We start from the raw sequence: 22,021 nt of genomic DNA, 5'->3' as shown, positions 1-22,021 counted from the left end.
AAAATGCTTATTTTATAGACCCATTTGGTGTATGCACACATTAGAAAGCAAAGGTCTCCCACTGCATGCGGGATCATCTCCAGCTGTCCTGATCTATACCTTGCCACTGGACTCAGATGACTACCGAGGAGAAAGTGAGTCTGGTGACCTTGCACACCCCTCCCTCACTTAAATCCATTTCACTTGCGAGTCATGGCATCACCTTCCTGAAGTCATGGTCCTCTTCGAGAGTGAAGTACAAACAACAAAAACAAAAACTATTGGACAGCTCTCTAAGACTCATCTAGAAGAACGTGACTAAGATGACTCAACTATAACTGTATTTAGTTGTTGAATGACCCAGCTGTACCTCTAGAAAGTATTTCTTCTTGGTTCTTAGTTGGGTAAGCTAAGGCAAAGTAAGGAGATACATACATATTCATGCTGCTGGTTGGAAAGAACTAAAATACTAAATAGTCCTTTTTACTCACAATTAACATTTAACTTCCATGCATTTAGGGTATGAGAATAGAAAAAATAACAACAGAAAAAAATCTGCAACATTCTGAAGTAGAGATATGAACTAAAGGTATTTATACAGCATATTTTCCAAAATCCATATTAGGGAAATAGTTATGTTGTAGAAATGTTAAGTAAATGGGTTGGAGGTGGGGTTAGAAGTACAGTAAATGGAAGACAGAGGTTGACTCACTTTTTCAAAGAATATTGTTACCGTTAGAGGAATGAAACAGAATATACCAAATACTACCTTATGAACAATACAGTTGCAATTATGTCTCAGGTTTCCTTGTGGAATGTGTCTTATTCTGAAAAACCAACTCATGGAATCTCCTGGGGGAGAATAAACTGTCTTCTTAAGTTCTGTTTCATCTATTGAATGGATACTGTTTTGGTTGTTACTACACTTAGAATTCAACAACTATATGGTGACTACAATGTCAATATATTTCAGACCAAAGCACTCTTTTTTTTTTTCTACTGAAAGTAGGTTTGGATACTTTTGGGTCATTCATGATGAATAAAGACACAGAGAATTAGACCAAATATGCAAGAGGAAGGAAGGAAAGAAGGAATGAATACAGGGAAGAAAAAACGGGAGGATTTATTAAGTGCCTACTATGTGCCAGACATTATGGTGAGTGCTTTATAAGTATCTCATTCTGTCCTTGGAACAACCCTGGAAGGTAAATGCAATGATTATCTCCATTTTACCGTTGAGGACACTTAGGCAAACAGAGATTAAAGTGATTTACACAGGTTCACAAAAGTAGTAGTGACTGAGGCAGAATGTGAACTTGGGTCTTCCTGATTTCAGGCCCAGTGTTCTACCCACTGAACCACCTAGCTGCATCCAGACAAGCAAAGTGGCAAACTGATACCTTTATCCAGAAAAAAAATCAATTTTCCTCCCTTTCCTCCACAATTATTATTGCCTGAACCATCTGAACTGTTCTAGTAAAAGAATGCTAAGCTTTATTGTATTTATATTTTCCTCTATTCCAAATTTCTATTTCTTTTCGTGGATCTAGTCTTGTCAGCAGGGTACCAAATCTGTACTTGTCAATTACTCCTACGCTAGCCTTTATTATTATTGGCAATAATACTCCATGATGTTTTGCTTGTTTGACTGTTTTGCCCCAGCATACTGATGAAGGGAAAAGTTGGGATAACCAGGGCTTTTCTCTAGCCCTGTCAGAGTACTTCCACCCATTCAAAGGCTAATGTTATCCTTTTGGAATAGTACTAAGTAATGGGTTCCCCCTTAAGATAATGTAACTGTTTTCAAACAAAATGCATTACGCTTCCTAAACTTCTACAAGGCCCCACAAATTCTAAACAGCACATATAAATCATCCAATTTGGAATACATTTCCCTTGATGACTAACTTATAAGAGTTCTTCCCCTTTTTCCTTTGCTGTTTCCAAGTGTCTTCAAGTGTGATCACCTAAAATAGCAACGCCTCTTCCCTCCTCCCTGCCCTTATCCTAATTTGACATCTAAACCAATGACTTGAGCTTGAGGAAACAGAGCCTGAGATATTTTAACACATGTCTTCATGTATTGACACCAATGGTGATGCTAAATTTGGACACTAACATTTCTTGCATTGTAGAGACAATGTTATCACTATTAATAATGCTAAGGAGCTTTGGGGTTTAAAGATACTGCATAAACTCCAAGTAGCAGACTCTCGTCAAGGTCATTTTTACACACAATACATTTAAACAACTGGAAATTCCACCTGTCTTGTATCATACATCTATGTTTTATTTTCAAATGAATGTGACAGATTTATTTTGAGAAATGTAATGGCATATAAGTGACACTCAGATGCAAGGCATATTTATGATTACATAAATAATGAGATTATTAGTACCACCTTGAGTATTCAGAGCAGTATACAGCAATACAGTCTTTGAGCAATACGCCCATATTTGTCAGCTAAGGCATTTCTTCTGCTTCAACAAGGGCAGTTTTTAATGATTTATTTTATTCTAATCCGAAAGAGCTATGAATAAGGGAGAGAAAAAGAGGTGACAGAACTGGGATTTTACTATTAAAATGAGGTAGCACAAGTCTATCTATGACTTTGTAACTCTCTGGTTATATATCACATCTGCTAACTTCAAAACCGAAATTTTGCAGCCTGGCAATGACTATATTCAAGATGCAACAATTCACTACTAACCTAATATGTAAAAATATCAGAGTTCTGGTGGTTAAGAGCCTCCTTAAGTTTCAGTTTCCTTTCCTGTGAAATGCTCATTCATTCCAGAGTTAATTATCTATAGCCTATAATCTAATAAATGGTAAGATGGAACAAATATAAAAATATTGACTATATGATAAAAAAATTAAAGTTGATTTATTTCTTTATCATGTTAAGAAATCACCACTACAGACATAAACCTCTTTTGCACTAATACAATAAAAATGACATAAAAGCAATCATTTAGATCAAAAGATTCTCACATTTTTTAAAGTTATAGAGCCCTCATTTAAAAAATATCACATAATATTAATCTTTATTGTTTAGCACAGTTCCTGGCACATAGTAGATACTTAATAAATGTTTATTGACAGACAGATAAATGGGTCCAGTTCACTTGCAAGTCAAGACTGTACTTTCCTAACTTACATCATCGGTTCTCTTCAAGAATGAAGGACAAACAACAGTGACAAATTGGTTAAGTTCACTCTATGCCATAGAGTTTAACTGCATATTGAAACAAATTCATCTATCCATGTCCACTTACTCTAGTGATCTTGCCTTAAGCCCTGCTGCTCCCTCCCCCTCTCCCTAGAATAACACCATTCAGGCCTTCCGCCTTGGGATGTATTCATCTTTTCAGTTTGGAAATCCACCACGGGGATGAACACGATTGGTGAGTAAGTGCAAATTAATCTAAATGATTATATCTATTTTCCTCATACCATATATTTCAGATTCATCCACCTTGGAGGAGTGTACGTGGGTAACATTATATAGTAAGATGTCCCAAGATCCCATAATTGGTAGATATGAGTGGATGAATCTGTTTCCAAGTGAAGTCATGGCCACATCCACAAACTTTCCTCCAGCTTCACTAACACTCTCCCTCCGTCCACACAGTCTTTCCAGCTCTTACTAGAGAAACAAAATTTAAATCATTTCTACGATCACTTCTGGAAAAAGGTATGACTAAAAACTGCCCTATGGTTCTACTCATTATCCTTATGATTCTGCAGACAAAAAAATCCTTTTTTTGGTCACTACTCATACAGAGGGAGAAAAAAATGAGTGCTTGATAATTGGGAAAAAAATAAATTGAAAAGAAAAAAATACCATGAAAAAATTGAGATCCAAAAGGAACTAAATTTAAGGGTCACTTAGTACAACATCTTCATTTTACACTGATTTCCAGAGAAGAAAGGGGAATAATTGCCCAAGGCTTCCCTAGGCATCATTTTTCTAGTGGTTTACAAATGACTGCATGCCTATGTACAAAATTCTGTATTTCCTGATGGAGAGATTCAGTCTTCTTTATAATGATGACATTAGATAAATGAAATTCTAATTAGAAAGGTGAGGATAGGTCCTTTCATAGAAAACTTGTCATTATACCACACTGATGCTCAACAGCTTTCAATTTCCATGACCCATTCAACTATGTCTCTTCTTGGGAGATTCTATTACCATGTAATTGATTTTTTCCCCTTGGTCTAAAATTCCCTTTGCTGGATTCCATTGGATTACTTCCCTCGGGCCACTCTGAGCAATTACTCTTCTTGTTGTTTATACTGTTAAAATATCAATACATTTCATCTTGAAAACAGTGATGCAATTGCATGACAACATTCTTTCCTGTTATGGACCTAGTATTACCTCATAAGTATATCAGAGACAGGGGAATTCATGTGCTTCCATTAGAAACCATCTTAGCCATTAAAACAATCATGAAAACGCACACGCACGCACACACACACATACACATACACACACACACACACTGCCACGAGTTGTCCCATGGTCAAAGTTCAAAAGAAAATAGGATTATCCTAAAAAAAAGAAAATCCATGGGATAAAAAAGTAACTCAACATTCTACCACTAATCTTTGATTTTTATGAAACTGTTTTGTGAGAAAACATGGTCTTTTGGTCAGTACGGGATGGCCCACACAGAAATTCTGCATACAAAGGTAGTCTTGTCTATATGTAAAGTAGATGTAAAATAGAACTATCCATCCTGGTTAGGAGAAAGTCCCCCAAATTATGTTCCAGGTTCCAAGTCAATTCTACCATAAGACTCCACTTCTTTGAAACTTCATAAAAGAAACATTTTATCACTATAGATAATCTATCGATTATACCTTACAACATATGCATTTCAGATACTTTCCTAATAGCTGGCAGCATTTTGTGTTTTTGTTTTTCATAATTTTACTAGGACAGAAGAGGAAGCTATTGCGTACCTAAGAAGAGTAGATAGAAAGGAGGCCCCACGTATGTCATGAAGAAAAAAACCTAGAGCTATCTGTCTTGGACCACCAATGCCAAGTTTCACCTATTTACAATACTACCAAAGGCTGGTGATGCTTACAAGTCTAATGAATCTGGAAAATTATATGCAAGGCCATATCAAGGTACGTTTTTAAAGAAGTATAATATACCAGACTAGCTCAAATGGCTTCTGGTATGCTGCTATTTTATTTTATTCTTATTGTATCATTGTATACCAGGGCAACCATTCTAGAACTTTATTGGCTGTCAAGGATTTCATTTGCTATAATAATGGAAATAGTATTTTCATGGAGGCAGAAGCAATGTATCAGGTTGCCTTGTCTGTCTACCTGCCACGGTATCGCAACAATCTTAGTATATTTTCACTGCTCGTTCCATGCAATTCATAATCTAACAGATGGCACCATTAAGAAAGTGTCCCTGGTAGTCAGTCTCTGAAAATGAGAGCAAAGAAATTGTGAATAAAATTAAGTTGACTGGAATAAAACACGGAGCTTATATCCTTATTCCTTCCAGGACACTGACAACCAGTGACAAATTTGCAGCAGATAGAATCCTATGGAACATTCACACTAACATTTTACAACAACATAAACTGAGATTGTAAGACACCTTGATAAATAGCTACCTTCTCACTGCAGGCTGCATTCTCCTTTCTCTGGGTATATGTATCACCCCTATTACCATCCAGCATCAAAAGGAGAATTATATACTTCTTTGTCAGCAGCTGCAGAAACTTTGTAGAAGGTCTTCCAAAACTGGATTCAAATCTCAGAGACAGAAAACACGTGTAATATCAAATGCATTACAAATAAGTCCCAATTAGTGTGAATGATGAATCTGCTAAAGTGGCCGCTTATATTTGAATTCATACTTTTTGAAATTATAATTATGTAAAATACAGTCGCTGGTTTCAGCCCAAAGGAAATATGCAGTGTGAATTCAAATACATGTGACCACTTCAGTAGATTCATTATTCGCACTGAGTGGGACCCCAGCTGTGCCATCATAGAAAAAGAAAACTATTCCATGGAAGGAAAAATAAAGTTCTAAGCACTGACAGTGAGCTGGTAATAAGGTAAAAATGATCAAGTATTAGTGCAATGAAAAGGTTGATTTTTTTTTTCCTGTTTGGGGAATTCTGTTCAATGTGACGAGGTTATCGTTATAATTAGGAGAGTAATTAAAGTAACAGAGTAATTGGTATTCTGCATTTTTCCTAGTCACAGAGTTCTAACTGCAGAATGGAACAGAGAGTAAAACACTTCTTATTTTTAATTCCCCTAAAGAATTTACACAGCCCCTGAGCAAGCAGGCCGGTAGCAATCGCACATGGCACCTCTCAATTTTCATAATCAAAATTGATTTGTGGATGTTACAAGTAATTCATTATATAGTCTGAATTCTTTCCATGAAGATTTGCTTTCATATACAGTCATTCTTCCTTATGCTATTTTACTTTTAATTCTGATGGATTGAGGCATTTTCCTCCCCATATGTTTCCTGATTCCAGCCAATGATTTGGTGCTTTGGCATCCAGTGGCTGAAACTAGGAAAAATGAAATCTTCTTGCCCAACTGAGATTTCTTAAAAGACCTTTGGGGCTTTGAGAAAGACTGATGAGAAAGATAATTCCACATTCCCTTGGAGGGGTATTCTGTTATTCTAGTTAAGACTAGAGAGCAACTCCTGCCCCCATCTCTAGGGCACGTCTCATATCTAATAAAAGCCCTGACTTCAAAGCCAAAACACCTTGAAGCTTCAAACTCTTAAGCTGGCTAGCTAGGTGACCTTAAACAAATTAGTCTGTGTATTTCTTTACTCATAAAATAAGGATAAAGCACCCTGACCTGTCCAATTAACAAGGTTTTATAAAAATGAAATGAGGTCAGAAATGTTAAAGTACATTAAGAAGTACAAAGCACTCGTGAATTCAAATTATTAAAGAAAAACAGTAAACTTTCATCTTAAGATCAGATCTGAATTTAAATCCTTCCTGAGTTCCTTATATTACTCTGGGAAAGTCATTTCACATGCCTACCTCAGTTTCCTCATTTTTAAAATGAGAAAAATAATATCACTTGCTGCTCAGTGTTGTTCTGAGGATAAAATGAGACAATATATGTAAAACACTTTGCAAACTATAAAATGTTACATAAAGATATCATTATTGTTATCATTAATTCAAAGATTTTATTATACTCTGAGAATCACAAGAAACTTGAAATGCCCCTGAAAGTGTTCTCTATTCCCCAACTTCATATAATATTTACTTAACATTCTACCCATAAGCCTCAACTATTTTCTCCTACCAATATATACAGTATATGTGGGAGTATGGACATTCATCTAGAATCCCATGTAAAGCACACATATGAGGAAAAAAGGTGATCAGGACAAATCACAATTCTGGAATCATGCTGTTGGTGTCCTCTTTCTATCTCAGGAACTATAGAAGTTCTCTGATTAACAGCTATGTGGTTCCACATTACTACTGCTAAACTAAGCTGATCTCCTCTGTGCTTGACTGACAGACATTTCATTGTCCATGCCATCTCAGCCAGACTAGTGAGCCCAGTGGGCGGCTTTTCTTAACTTCTTCTCCCAAGCTATTCACACTACTCACCAAGAATAGATTTAGGGTTAGTTGATACCTTCTCTTGAAGTGCCAGTATGCTCTTTTACAAAAAGGCAACAACTGTTATCCTAAAGTTGGCAGAAACTCCAACTCTATTCCTTTGTGGGATTCTTCTCCACCTCTCAACACCTGAGGATAATGCAGAGAAGTATCTTCTGACTTCCCTTCTTCTCAACAGAAAATCATAATACGAAATAGTATATTCCTTGTACTCTTTCTTCTTATTCTCAGCTACAAGTCTAATAATAGAAAGCAGTTATTTTTCTGTTTCTCCTTTGTATTCATCTTCTTAGCAACAGGTAGCATTAGAACACACACCAGCCTCTCATTGGCCAACTAATCTGCCTGGGAACAAGTGACACTGAAGAGAGCTACGTCTCTCTGCTTTCATCTTCTAATCTTTCTTGCTTTAGCACCTGAGTCTTTTCTACAAATGACCCTACTGTTACGCAGAAACCATATTCTCATCTTTTGCCTACAATCAGATATTTATACCACATTTATACCGCAGTTGGAGAGCAGAGGACAATTTTAGAAGCATTTATACCACAATGTTAGAATTGTTCTAGTATCTACATTTATCTTTCTAGTTATTAACCAAAAAGTTCTCTGATTCTTCATTTATCCACATTCAATCACTGAAGCACATGGTGCTATCCACTTGGATCAACATTCTTGAGCTTGTCTGTTCAAATGAGCAACTGCTATCTCAGAACTGAACTCAGAGTTAAACAACTTGGTCAGTGCTCTTCTTGGAATTCTGAAACATATTTATGTCCCAGCCAAATTATTATTATTTGGTGTTGTTGTTACTGTTCATATAAATAGTAATTAGTATTTACATAGCATTTTAAGGTTTTCAAAGGTCATGAACTGTCAAGGCAGATAACATCAACTGTCTCTCTCAGAATCTGAAACAGATAGTCTCCTCTGCACAAATAACCTGTTGTCTAGGGTCTGTACATTGCACAATAAATATACGTATATTCATGCATATGAATACACGTATATGTGTGTATGCAGGCATATATCTGTGTATGTTAGATAGATTGATCAGTCCAAGTCTGGAGATTCCTCTACTACAAATCACAAAGAGACTCCTGGAGAGTCATCTGAGGCACTGTGGAGACAATGGTCCTGCAGTCAGAATATGTCAGTCAGTGCTTAAAACTGTATATTTTGACTCTGAGATCAACCTTCTACCCATTATTGCTACACTGCTATAAAAAATGTAAGTTATTATTAAATTAACTATTACTTAATCTAGCTTTCAGAGTAATCAGCTGCTGCATTTCTAGCTGTGTTACTTCTAAAGGGTGAATGGTTGACCTGCCAGGAGCCATATCACAGCCATCACTGTAAAGAAACAATAGTATGGTTAATGTGTGTGTTCTGAAAAAATATTAAAAACAAAATGTTGATTTAATGAGTCAAGTATGATAAAAAGAAATCTCTGATGAATAAACACCCTAGTGCTTTGGCTCCTTTTCAGATGAAAAATTGCTTCTTCCCCCTTTCTACTGTAAGGTGATTTTAAACTGAAAGCATTAGATAGTAGGGTGCCCTATAATTAACGCTTCAAAAAGAAAATGATTGAAGAAACACTGAAAGAAATTTCTCCTTTGAAAATGCATTTCAATTCTTCCCATGTCTCTGAAAGAAAAATGCTTTTGACAGTCTATATTTTACCACTGTTTCATTTAATAATGCATATTGACATTTATCCAGGCAGATTGGCCTGTGCTCTACTCCTCATTTTAAAACATGCAAGCAGCTGCCCATTCTCATGATTCTGATTATTTCGCTCTCATTTTTGGTTATTGGATTTTGCTCAATTTTTTATTACAAAAAAAGATATAATGGGATGGAAAAGAATTTCAAGGAGAAGATAGTCCTGTATTTTCTTCTTGAAGTTAAGAGGATGTCATGTGGTTCCCTCTCACCTCTTCTAAAATGATTTGTTCATATTTTATATATTCTGGTTTGGAAAGACAATATATAAGAAGTATGTAACTGAAAACACAGCTTTGGGGTAGTGTATTGTTCTTGAGTCTCAAATCTTACTAGGAGGTTGTCTATGATTTTACCTTTTGTAATTAAAGTTCCTTGGATGGAGTCTGACTTTACACCAAATTCCACATAATCGCAAACTGTGAAGTATGAAGACTGACATTATATACAAAATTAATTGTAAGATGGTCTCTACAGGGAGATCACATTAACTTCTTATATCATCAGAAGGAGTTCTTAAATGAAATTCATTTTTTTTACAAAGTACTGCTAATTGTGCCTTGTATGGTGTTTTAGTCTTCTTTGAAAAGATGCCTGACTGAATCCATTAATCTACCCATCTAACTAACAAATACTAGAGAAATTACAATATCCAAAGAAAATGTTATAGATAATACTGAAGAAAGTAAATTCTTGGTGAAAGCAGCCAACTTTCCTACCACAAACCAGAAATCTCTCAAGTGTAGCATGAGCCAGATTAAAATATATTTGGGAAATGATGACAAAATATATATATATGCATATATACATGCATATGTGTATATGTATATGTGTGTATGTATTTGTATACACAAACAATATAGATAATGTTAATTTTGTGTTTCTCAAGTCAATATTTGATCTGCAGGGACCCATTTCTTTCTGAGTTTGGCACAACTTTATGAGTGTTCAAAAAGTAATTTTGTAACAATAAGGAAGAATGTATCATTCGCAGTACAGAATACATAATTCTGTTTGTAGTATCTATCTTCAGTAGGCTTATATGACCCAACTTACAGTGAACTTGTTATGTACATTTTCAGAGCATAGTGAGCTGTTAAAAACTTAGCTGCCATACTCTGTGGCATATGCATTTATTGTTATTTCATACTCATAGTGATTATGATAATATATGCAGTGAATACAATAGATGACGGTGATGATAATCACCGTCATCTATTGCTCCTTTGAGTATAAGGCCATTTACCTGTTTGTCTCTTTTGAATTTAGTCATTTTTACTATTGCCTTACTGAGATGTTGGAAAAGTCTGCTTTGAAAGTTACCTGAAGCATATTTGATTTTGTTCTGTCACCTATTATTTTTCTCTGTATTCCTATTTGTTTTAAATGTGATTTCGTTTGCAGCAAATTTTTAGCTTTTGTTTTCTTACCCATTTCTCATCCAGTAAAAACTCTCTTTCATGAGGAACTTAAGCAAGTTATCTTATAGGTTAATTAGTGACCTCATGTTTTCTTCCATAAAATACATAGCATCTGTATATAGAAATATATAAAAAGATGTATAAATATTTACATGTATATGAATTAACCCGCTCTTTAAGTCAATGCTTATTTGCTGTAGTTCGATATGCTTATTCTGAACATAGTCTGAACACTTCCCATTCCTTCCCATTCTCAAGCTTCTTGAGTTTATGCTTATTGTTTTCTCTTTCACTTGTTTTGTCCTTTTCCAGGTCAGATAAGTACATCATCCTCCCTTCTACTTCATCTCATCCTTTCTTTTACTGATATTAATTTGTAATATCCCTTTCCAAAAAGCATTCTTTTCATTCCGTTCCCTTTTTCACTCTTTACCTCTTTCTAGGATTTTGTATAATCTGTTCCCAGGAATTCTCTAGTTTAATGAATGGAACAGGGTACAAAGAGAAGAAACCTTTTTTTTTTTCTTTTCTTCTTAAATGCTTATCCCTTTTGATATCATATCATCCCTTCCTTTGGACCCATGACCCCTGTCCAATCTTTTAAGAGCCATGCCTTCCCAGGGATCCAAGCACTTCTTTGTTCAAAGGAAAACTTAGTAGTGAGATCCAGGACACCTTCTTGTGGAAGCTGACTTCTTGATAAGTTGCATCAGCACATTTGTTACAAGACCCTTGTTTCACACCCTCCTGCCTCTGTCAAGTAATTTCAGGATGCTCAAAGATTGGTCTCTTGCTTGCTATACCCAAACTCAGCCTCTTCCCTCTTTGTGGAGGGAGCAAGTACAGACTTACTCTAGGAAACATTAACTGGATGGTCTGTTTTATAATTCCTTCCTCCTGATCTTAAATTTATTTAGATAAGCTCTCTAGGAAGCTTTTCAGAATGTCCCCCCAAAAAACAAAATAAAGCAGGCAATCTTGATAACTATAAAGGCTGCATCTAGGAAGTAAGATTTAACCTGAGTTCAAGAATTGTAAAATGTATTAAAGACCCCTTGTGTGAAGCACCATGTGACTTTCAGACTTAGTAAACTACCCCATTTCAACCACTACTGCCTTACCTATGTTGCTTGTACCTGTGTCCCTAAGGAAGACCTGGGAAGTTGCATTATAATCAGGCACTGAGAGGACATCATGAACAGCTCCATACTCTTAGATTGAATGAACAGAAGCATTAGAAGTTCCATGTCTGTTTCATGGCTTCAAGATCCCAGCATAAGTGAATGCAGTGATAAAAGCCCTAAAATAATGTTGACTAAACTTCAAAGGGAAAATAAGAATGAAGCAATATTTTCTATCCTCTCCCCGCTTCAGTTCTAGGATGGCCAGATATACATATATATATACATATACATATATATATACATATATATATGTGCGTATGTGTGTATATGTATATCCCTAGAATCCAGTGACCTGAGAACTCTTTATGCTTCTCAGACATTTCACTCAGGGGAACAAATACATCCTAGGATGTCCAAGGACTTAGCTTGTTAGATTAAAAAGGAAATTAAGATGGACAAGAAGAATTCCTCCTGGCACACAGTGCTTAGGCTGCTTTAAACTAAATAAGAGTAACAAGCAAAATTATAAAGTTACTTTGCAAATCAGTTAAAACAGATGCCTAGGAAACAAATTAAGGTGTTGACACTCCCTCCTCCTCATATAATACTTTAACATTGCCTTCTCCATTTTTTTTGGCCACTATTGAGCCTGGCAGGAAGAAACAGCAAGCAACCAGCCCAAAATGCTACTAAAAAGGGTTTTAGAAAATAAAATCCAGAAGACAGTTACTGTAAATAGAGGTCAGACCTGGAGTCAGAAGGACCTGAATTCAAATCTGCTTGCAGATACTTACTGTGTGATTCTGGGCAATTCATTTAACCCTGTTTACTTCAGTTTCCTCATCTGTAAAATGAACTGTAGAAGGAAATGGCAAACCATTCCAGTATCTTTGCCCAGAAAACCTCAAACAGGGTCATGAAGAATTGGACATGACTAATCAACCAAACCACAATAACAAAAACAGAGCTTCAATCTCTCAAAGACAGATTTTTTTTTTCCTTCACAAAAACCCTTCAAATTTGGTGCTAGGAACATGGGATGAAAGAGGAGGACTACCTTTCTGGCTCTTCCTTCCTAATAAGTAGAGAAAGTTCTAAGACAGAATGAATCCCAGGAAATTCAGCTGTCATTTTAACCTTTTCTGTGGTTGGTGATGATGTTTTTGTTTTATTGTATGAATGAGTGAATGATGGCACTTATTTTTTCTAGGTTTTTTTAAAAAATAAAATAAAATCAGAATCAATTTATAAAGAAATGGGAGTTTTCCAGTAATGAACTTTCTCCTACTTAGTTGAAAATGGATTCCATTTTGAGATTTTTTTTTTTCCTTTTGATTTCAGCATTTCAAAGAGGGAGAGAAGGCAACAAAGAAAAATCAACAAGATCTACTCTCTATTGTTACTGAGATTTGTTTCTATTTCTCTGTAACAGTTATATTTATGATACCACAAAAAATGGGGGGAGGCAAAATTTTTAATGGAAAAAAAAAACTTGATGGGTTTATTGTGAATTATAATGAAAACAAGATAAACTTTTATGTGACTAAATGATATTCTGAATTTAGTTCCATGTTTCCCTGGATGGAATTGATATTTTGAAAAATTCAGATATTTTAGCATCTGGAGCACATTTTCTTAAGCACATTCTGTATTTATTCTGCTCCCCACATATGTACCTTATCTGTCTCTATGTATATCTCTGTCCCTCCCAATATTATAAGTGTACAGGAATGGAAGTCATTAGATATAGGAGTTTATCCTTAAATCTTTTACTGACTGTAATGTCTTACCTTCTATGTGATGGAAACACATTATTGTCTTAGAAATATATCACTGTTATGAAGTTGGAGCCCTTAGAATGGTGAAGGTATTTTATTGTGCTTACCCTCTCTCAAAGCAAAACTGTGATATTATATGAGTTATTATTAGAAGTTGTTTTAAGTCAACCACGTCATGCAACTAGGTGTTTGAGTTAATTTTCATTTTACTTAATACTGGCCTATATTTTATATGATCTCATTCATTACAGTCATTTCAGTTAGGAATCCTTTGGGATTTTCTTGGCAAAGATATTAAAGTGGTTTTCCATTTCCTTCTCCAATTTATTTTATAGATGAGGAAGCTGAGGCAAACAGAATTAAGTGACTTGCCCAAGGTCACTCAGCTAGTAAGTTATCTGAGGATTCATTTGAACTAAGGTCTTGCTGACTCCAGGCCCGGCACTCTATTTACTATACTACCTAGCTGCCCATTTTATATGATACCTTGCCTGAATTGAAACATTTTTCTATTTCCTGATTACTTAAAGGTTTTTTCTTCTGTGGTTACTATATTAGGAGCTACATCTATGAATCCAAGTAAGAATCCTATTGAAGTAATCTTACCTATTGCCACCACCACCATGAGACCACTACCATGGAAGATAGACTTTAGTGATTTTATGCATAATTTCATAGATGCTGTATACACTGGTTTATCAGAACTAATTTAGTTTTGGTACAAAGGTAGAAGAGGCCCTGGGGAGTCTGAATTTTAATTGCAAAAAGGATTTCTGTGTGAACACAAAGTTTTTTCAACACAGCCAATAGCTACACACTCTAGTGACAGCATAAGATGAGTCAACTTTTTTCCCCCAGTTATAAAAACAAAGTACCATCCTCCCTCCTATAGATCATCTTGACAGAACTCTATAATATGTTTCTATACTGGCAACTATTATACATTTAAGCCACAGGGATATATAAAATCAAAATACCTTTCAAAGAATGACCTTTTCTTTCCTCTCTTACCAAACCATCCTTTCCAGAAACCCAATATGGAAAGAGTACCATGAGAGGGATGAGAACACTGAACTTGGTACAATGCGGTGAGATTTTCATACTTGTGTAAGTGCTGATATTTCTTTGCTTGAAATACTTTACATTGTCACTACTAATAAGCATATACCTGGCACTCATGTCTGAGGGCGAAGGACTACATGTAATAAGATGAAGTGACCTGAGGGTCACTTTCTTCCCCATTCATTCTCCCTTTGGACCACATGCCACCCTCCCTCCCCCATAAAATGTCCTTTCTGGTCATTCTTTTCAGTTCCAGTTAGAGGGAGTGAAGTTTCTGATTTGGCCAGGAACAACAAGCCATGGAGATCTAAAAGTCTAAGAATACAGACTAGATGTTGAGACCAGACCAGTAGTGATGTCCTGGGGAGACTCCAACCAAGAAGAAGTTTTGAATGTAAACTTGGTGGGACTAATGTTATGTAGTAGCTGAGATAAAGCTATGAACGTAATCTTCCTCTCTCATTTTCCCCACTGAAGTAGTGTAGAGGGAAACATTTATGTTTATTTTTGTTATATCTTTGAGATTAATACACCTTTGTAAATGATTTTCTTTGAAAGAACATACTTATCTAGGTATCTTTCTCATATAGAAACAAAGATCAAATGAGAGACATGACTAGAAGAGAATAACTATGTGTTTAAACTCCCCATTTTGGAGTGATAAGCCTTCTACATTCTTGTTATCTACTCTCTGTACTAGGCCTGTAACAAATTTCCATATCTCTCTCAGTTTAGTATTGGTTTTGTACCATGTCGATTTGTCTCCTAAAAATACAAACCCTCCTATTATAACCTATTTACAGCTGCCATGTATTGTGCTAAAACTGAAAACCACTTCCAATACATGCTAATAGTCAACTTAACTTGAAAATACTCGAACCCTGTCTTAATTGTAAGCTGTAGACCTTGCTGCATGAAGCAGAACCACCTGGACCTATAAATATATCTTGCTTATTGCTCATGACCTCACGTTGATCCTGGTAAAGGGGTTCAAGCTGATGAAATCAGCAACCCAACATGCACAGGGAAAATGCCAGAGGGCCACCTACTGCAGTGCTCTGAGTAGCACATTAAAATTTTAAATGAGTTCCTGGTGGATGTAATTTTCTGGGAAAGTAAGAAAAACAATTCTGCCAAAAAGTGGTGAGATCCATTCCCCATTATACTGCTTCTTCCCTTGGAAAAAGAAAAATTTCCACCTGTTAGACCATGGATCAAACAGGCCTGAATAATGGAAAAATACTCCATCAAATGATTTTCTCCAAAATTTCAGACTTTTACCCAAAATTAAGCAGAGCAGAGGAAGTTTTGACATAGTACACATGAAAAGTCAATTGGTAAACATTCAAACCTACAGGTAACAGAACAATTTGGGGCTATTATTAACAGTGTTTCCCTCTCTCTTTCACAGTTAATTCCTCTGACTATTGAAGAAGACATCTAAGTACTTTGTGATGAATCTCTCATATGATCGCTATGCCAACGCAAGTCCACAAATGTTGTAATTTAGGAAGAGAAAATTGTTTTTGTGAAAAAAAATCAGTCAAATTGGCATAGAACCTTAAATAAGTCAAATTGGCATAGAACCTTTTTGCCACCCAAGTCCCTGGTTAAGGACTGTTAAATTGTTCAACATCAGAAACTGATACAGTTTTATTAGGGGAAATAGCATGAAAGAAAAACCATTACCATAAACTTTGCAACAATGCTCTAAGAATCACAGGACCTTTCCATCTGACTTACAGCTGAAACCTTCCAGATGTGTTGTCTCTGTTAGAATGTGAACTCTCAAAGCACGTTCTATGGTGCTCAGCACAGTGCTTTGCATGTAGTGAATGCTTAATAATTATTTTATTAATTCATTTATTCATTCATCCATTCTTTCACTTATAGCAAAACTCACAGGTATACCAGATCATTTTACAGCTCTCTACTTCCCAGGGTGAACTAATTAACAAAACCCAAGAAGAATTTGATATAACCATTGGTGTGACGATGACATTCCCCCCAAAACCACAGTTTTCCTTAACTTTCACCTTATAGTGCTCTAACAATCAGATATTAGTTATATTATTATATATATTACATGTTATATTTAGTGATATTATTCTCAAAATGATATGGTAGACCTGATAGAGTACTTGTGCCACTAAGTCTGGTGACAACACAAGAGTTAGTTTGGAGGGGGATTTGAATTAGCAAAGTAGCAGAAGGAATTGCATTTCTGGAGGCCAATATGTACCACTTCAATACCCCAGTGCCTTTTCAATAAAAGATACTAATTTGAGATTAACAATGAATGCTAATCTCTGGTCAAAAGGTGGACTGAGTAGGGAGCAGCTACAGAGGGTTACTGTTGGAAAGGTCTGCAGCGTGACCCCATTATATAACCATCTCCTGTTGGCATTAAATTTACATAGGTAAGCACTCTAGAAAAGTTCCCTAGAACAACCCAAACCACAAAATATGCAGCCATCCCCAATAACTAAAACAACCGCATCCAGACAGGCTTAGTTTAAGGATATGTAATATAAATCATGTAGAGGAACATTGTGAGAAGCCCCCAATGGATTTCCAGACTTGGTAAGACCCCATCTTGTGTGAATTACTCTATGTAGGTCTGTTTGTATAGTTTTATAAAATGAAATAACCAATGACTCCCTTACCTCACATGCATGTCCTTCTCTAGCCCTAGCCACATGAAAACAAACATTTTATTTTCCAGACTTTCATTATTATCTGGCAGGATTTAACTTCCTGATAGTGTGGTCAGTTTACATTTTTCAAACAATACTCACCTATGGGTTTATTATGTTAAAGGAATGATTCAAAGTCTTCTCTTAATGAATCCTTTTTAAAAAATTCAGTTTTGCAGGATGTTATTTTGGAATGAATCATCTTTGTTGCTCATAATATTATGTTCTAATTTTCCCTTGGATCTCTCATAACCAAAGAATTGCTATTTTAATTGAATCTTAGAATTGGAAGTGTCTATTTCCTTGCTGGCTATGTATTTTTTCTTTGGTAATGGAATTTTGAAATTACTAAGATGGTTCTTTATAAGTTAAACTTGGAGTTTCTCGGGTTCTAGGGAATATTCTATCCGAATCTCTACTTAGCCTTCTTCCAATATTCCTGGGCCATTTTTCTATGTGATTCTATAGGATATGGCTACTTGGGATTTCTTTTTTATAATGCCTTAGATCATCTCTTTGTATTCTATCTTCAAGTTCAACACTCATAGGCCTTTCCAAGCTTGATTTTAACTTTGTTCTGTTATTTTTCCTTCCACCACTGATTTTTGCATTCTATTTCCATTGTCCACTTTTTCAAGGAATCTACCATTGGGGTATCTGTCCTTCAGCCTAAATTCCCCCATATCTGCTTATACTTGCTGTTTTCTTCCTTAACAACTCTAATTTCTTCCTGTATTTTTTAAACTGTTTTTACTTAAATCTTTGATTGATCTTCTGAAACTTTCTGAAGGTTCTTGGAGTTTTACTCCACTAATGTTTAAGGGGGCCTTTTTCAGACTATGTTGTGCTGTCTTCATCTTCCTTCGAAGCATTCTGGCTCTATTTTCTTATAAAGTATATATGCATTGACATGGCTCTTTAAAGCAGATGTAGACACAGAATTTTATAGATAGTTGCTCATTTCTCCCGTTGGTTTTTCTCTCTCCTAAACACTCTGCAGATTTTTCCATGACATCTTTGTTATAATGTGCTTACTACCCAATTACTTTTCCTTCAGAAGGCCCAGTGTCCCTTCCCCAGAGAACTGTGGCCTGTTTTCTTTTCTCTCGGACATCCAGGGTTGGACAAAGTTTGTTTTCTTCAGAGAATAAGGATAATACATGGAGTAGGATGGTCCAAGAATGTTTTGCATTTGATTCCTTCTCAATTCTACTGGCCACCCCGTTCCTCCTGTGCTGAATTAGCTAATTCTACCTAGGTCTGACTTCCTTGTTCCCTTCCATGTGCTCCATATTTCTTCTACAGCCATGTCCTTTCTTCCTTATTGTTCCTCTGGCCTGCTCTGATTCATAAGCCTCTAACTTCACCCAGAGTTGGAGAATGAAATAGCAAACCACTCCAGTATCTATGCCAAGAAAACCCCTAAAGGGGTCACAAAGAGTCAGCCATGGCTGAAATGATTGAACAACAAACCTCATCCAGGATACTTAGTCCACACCTACCCCCACCCTCATACACCCTAAGGGATTAAGACCAAATGTCAATTCTCCAAACTCCAAAAATCAGCAAGGCAACAGAGCTGCTTGCATCACTCTAGTGATAAAGGGAGCCAGGATAAGGGCCTCTATTCACCTTGGTAAAAAGGAAGTCTCCCAAAAGATGCTAATGAGTTTACTCAAAAAGTTAGTTTCTAAACCTGAAACAGTCACAGGATCACAGAAACACCCTGGACAGGGGCATTTATTATGAGATATGGAAGGGACTGGGAGTGAAGGTTCAAGAAGGAAATTTTTTTTTTTCCTATAAGAATTATATTGTGGCAAGGTCATTCCTTTTTCCTCTTCCAGCTTTCCTGAGTTCTCTGCACTTGGGAACCCAGGAATTATCTGAGATGGAGAGAAGAGAGCTATTTATAGGTTATCTTTCACTACACCCTCTTACCAGGATCATATCCTTGGCATAAATGGCTTCACTCTTTGTCATGTTGCTCCTCAAGTGCAAGCTATATATGATTTTATTTTAAAGCAAAAAGTATGTTTCTACTGCATAATTTGATCACCAATTTGTTCAATGTTATGAGTCAGTTATGTTTTTAGAAGGCAACAGGTATCACATATATATGTGCCAACCATCAAGAATGAAGGCAGAGTAGCAATTAGCAAACTACTCAAGATTTATTAAGCACATAATAAGAAAGTGACTGTGGTGCAGTGGATACGGCACTAGACTTAGAATGAGTAGACATCAATTCAAATCTCAGTTCAAATTTCTGCTATCAGAAAAATGACCCTAAGCAAGTCCCTCTAGATCTCTGTGCCTCAGTTTCTGCAATGATAATATGATGTAATATGATGAAATATGATATAATAATAAGAGTTATTAGCACTTTAAGGTTTACCAGGTACTTTACATATTATCTTATTTGGACCATACAACAAGCCTGTGAGGCAGGTGCTATGACTATTCCCATTTTAAAACTGTAGAAACTGAGGCACAGGGTGTTAAATGATTTATTCAGGATCACACAGATAGTGTTTTGAGGCAAGATTTGAATCAGGTCTTCCAGGTTCTATATTCAGTACTTTATCCACTGTGCTTTATCTAAGATGAGGGGGTTAGACTCAGTGGTCCCTAAGGTCCATATCAGCTCTAAAGCTATAATTCTATAATCCCAAGGTAAATAAAATCTGGATTCTAACCCTGCCTCTAATACATACAAAAATCCAATTCCTTAACCTCTTAGTGCTGTTGGAGGCCCTCATAAATGAGTTTCAGATCTGTATCAGTGAAGGGAGTCCCTCACACTAATGACATGAAGTATACAGAGTATGTACAACTGATTTGGATACTGGAGAAAATAAGATAAATACAGTACAGTGCTAGCCTTCAATAAGTTTATAATCTAGTAGAGAAAATAAGACATATAGAGAAACTATTATCCCATAGAAAGTAAACAAGTATGAGCATACAGAAAAATGACCATTTGGGAAAGAAAGGGGAAAATTTATGAAGGAGGGCCTTGGGCCTTATAACAGGGTTTTGCTGGTAAATGTTTAACAGCAGGCTCTTTAAATGTAGACAGGACACATTTATAAGTTGAATATACATTATTAACATTTTTTTTTTCCATCACTAAATCTGGGCAGTAAACAGAATAATAAAATCAAGGCCTGATTTGACACATTTGCCAATTTCTGAGGTGGTAATACTGAAAATCTAGCAATCAGCTCAGTTGTCAGTGAGGATGGGTGACATGTCCTAAGCACAGGGAGCAGTATGAAGAAAAGACAGGGCAAGGAAAACCTGCAGTATGTTCAAAGGATATCATGTATGAATAGTTCATGTGTAAAAGGATTGAATTTTGAATACAAGGTTGAAACAACTCTATACATTAAGCAAGAGAGTCATAAAATATTTTTGAGTAGGTAAGGAGAATGACAAAGGCTTTTCATTAGGTCAATTAATCTGTTAGTACATTTGTAGATGGCAGTGAGACCTATTACATGCTTAGAAAAAGAAATCTGAGAATCTCCTCCACATACTCTATGATCCAATGACCTGCTTCTTTTCTGATCCTTAAAGAAGATGCTATATCTCCTCATCAGCATTTTCAATGGCTGTGGCTATGCCTGGAATATATTCTCCATCCTCATTTCCTCCTCTCGGATTCCTTCAAGCACCAGAACTCCCTAGATCTGTCAGGTGGGCCAAATCTGAAGCTCAGTAGATGCCACAGCTGATCCAGCTAATGAGCAAGGAAGTTTGACCTCCTCCAAGACAGGTATAGAAGAAAGTGCTGACCAGAAAGGAGTCCTTCCTTAGTGGTCAACCAATGCTGAGTCCAGGCTCCTCTAGGTTCACTGGCTGCCTCTTACCCACCACTTTGATAAGCCAACTACAATCTTTCTGAAATAAAGAATTAATACTTCATAAACCAAACCAATACGGAAGTGCTAAGTGGGGTCAACTGAGAAGTTCTGCTAAAATAGCAGCAGAGAAGCATCTTTTTTTTTGGAAACTACAAGAAGATACAATCTAGAGCACCTGAAGATTTAAGTAAAGATGCCTTATTGTAGCAGGAATGTGGGACTGAATTTTTGGAAGGCCATACCAGTTAACAGAATTGCCTCATGCCCTGATAAATTGGAAAGACATCGAATATAGGCTGGCCATGGACTAGGCTGTTTCCTATCCCCATAGAGTCAGCCCTCATTATAGGAATACAAACATCTATAAGGAGCAACAGGGGCCCTATCTGATCTTTCACTAAGCTAAAACAATAGATCCAGTCTACATCCAGAGAGAAGATGGAAGAGGGAAGCCCTACTTCAGATTGCTAAAGGAAAAGAGTCTGGAAAAAACATGAGAAGACCTAGCTGTCTCATTCACCTCCTTATTCTCACCTCTATATTCCAGAGATTTGGGGGAGTGTTCCCCTTGGGTGAGATCCAGGATCATTTCTTGATTGAACCAAGTTACCTTACTTTTAGTAGGACAACTCGTTAACTCTGTATTGTGTGTTACACATACACACACATACATGCACACATGTGTACGTGTGTGTGTTT

At 36.2% G+C, this 22,021-nt stretch overlaps 1 protein-coding gene across 18 annotated transcripts in view; it reads right to left on the bottom strand.

Annotated features, from left to right (window-relative positions):
• FLRT2 (fibronectin leucine rich transmembrane protein 2) overlaps positions 1–22,021 on the bottom strand; it is a 124,511-nt gene that overhangs the window by 77,782 nt on the left and 24,708 nt on the right. The gene's annotated exons all lie outside the window — the stretch shown is intronic.

This window comes from Notamacropus eugenii, chromosome 7 (genome assembly GCF_028372415.1).
Source record: "Notamacropus eugenii isolate mMacEug1 chromosome 7, mMacEug1.pri_v2, whole genome shotgun sequence".
NCBI lineage: Eukaryota > Metazoa > Chordata > Mammalia > Diprotodontia > Macropodidae > Notamacropus > Notamacropus eugenii.
Note: the sequence above shows the minus strand (reverse complement) of the source record. Positions and strands in the feature narration are given on the sequence as shown.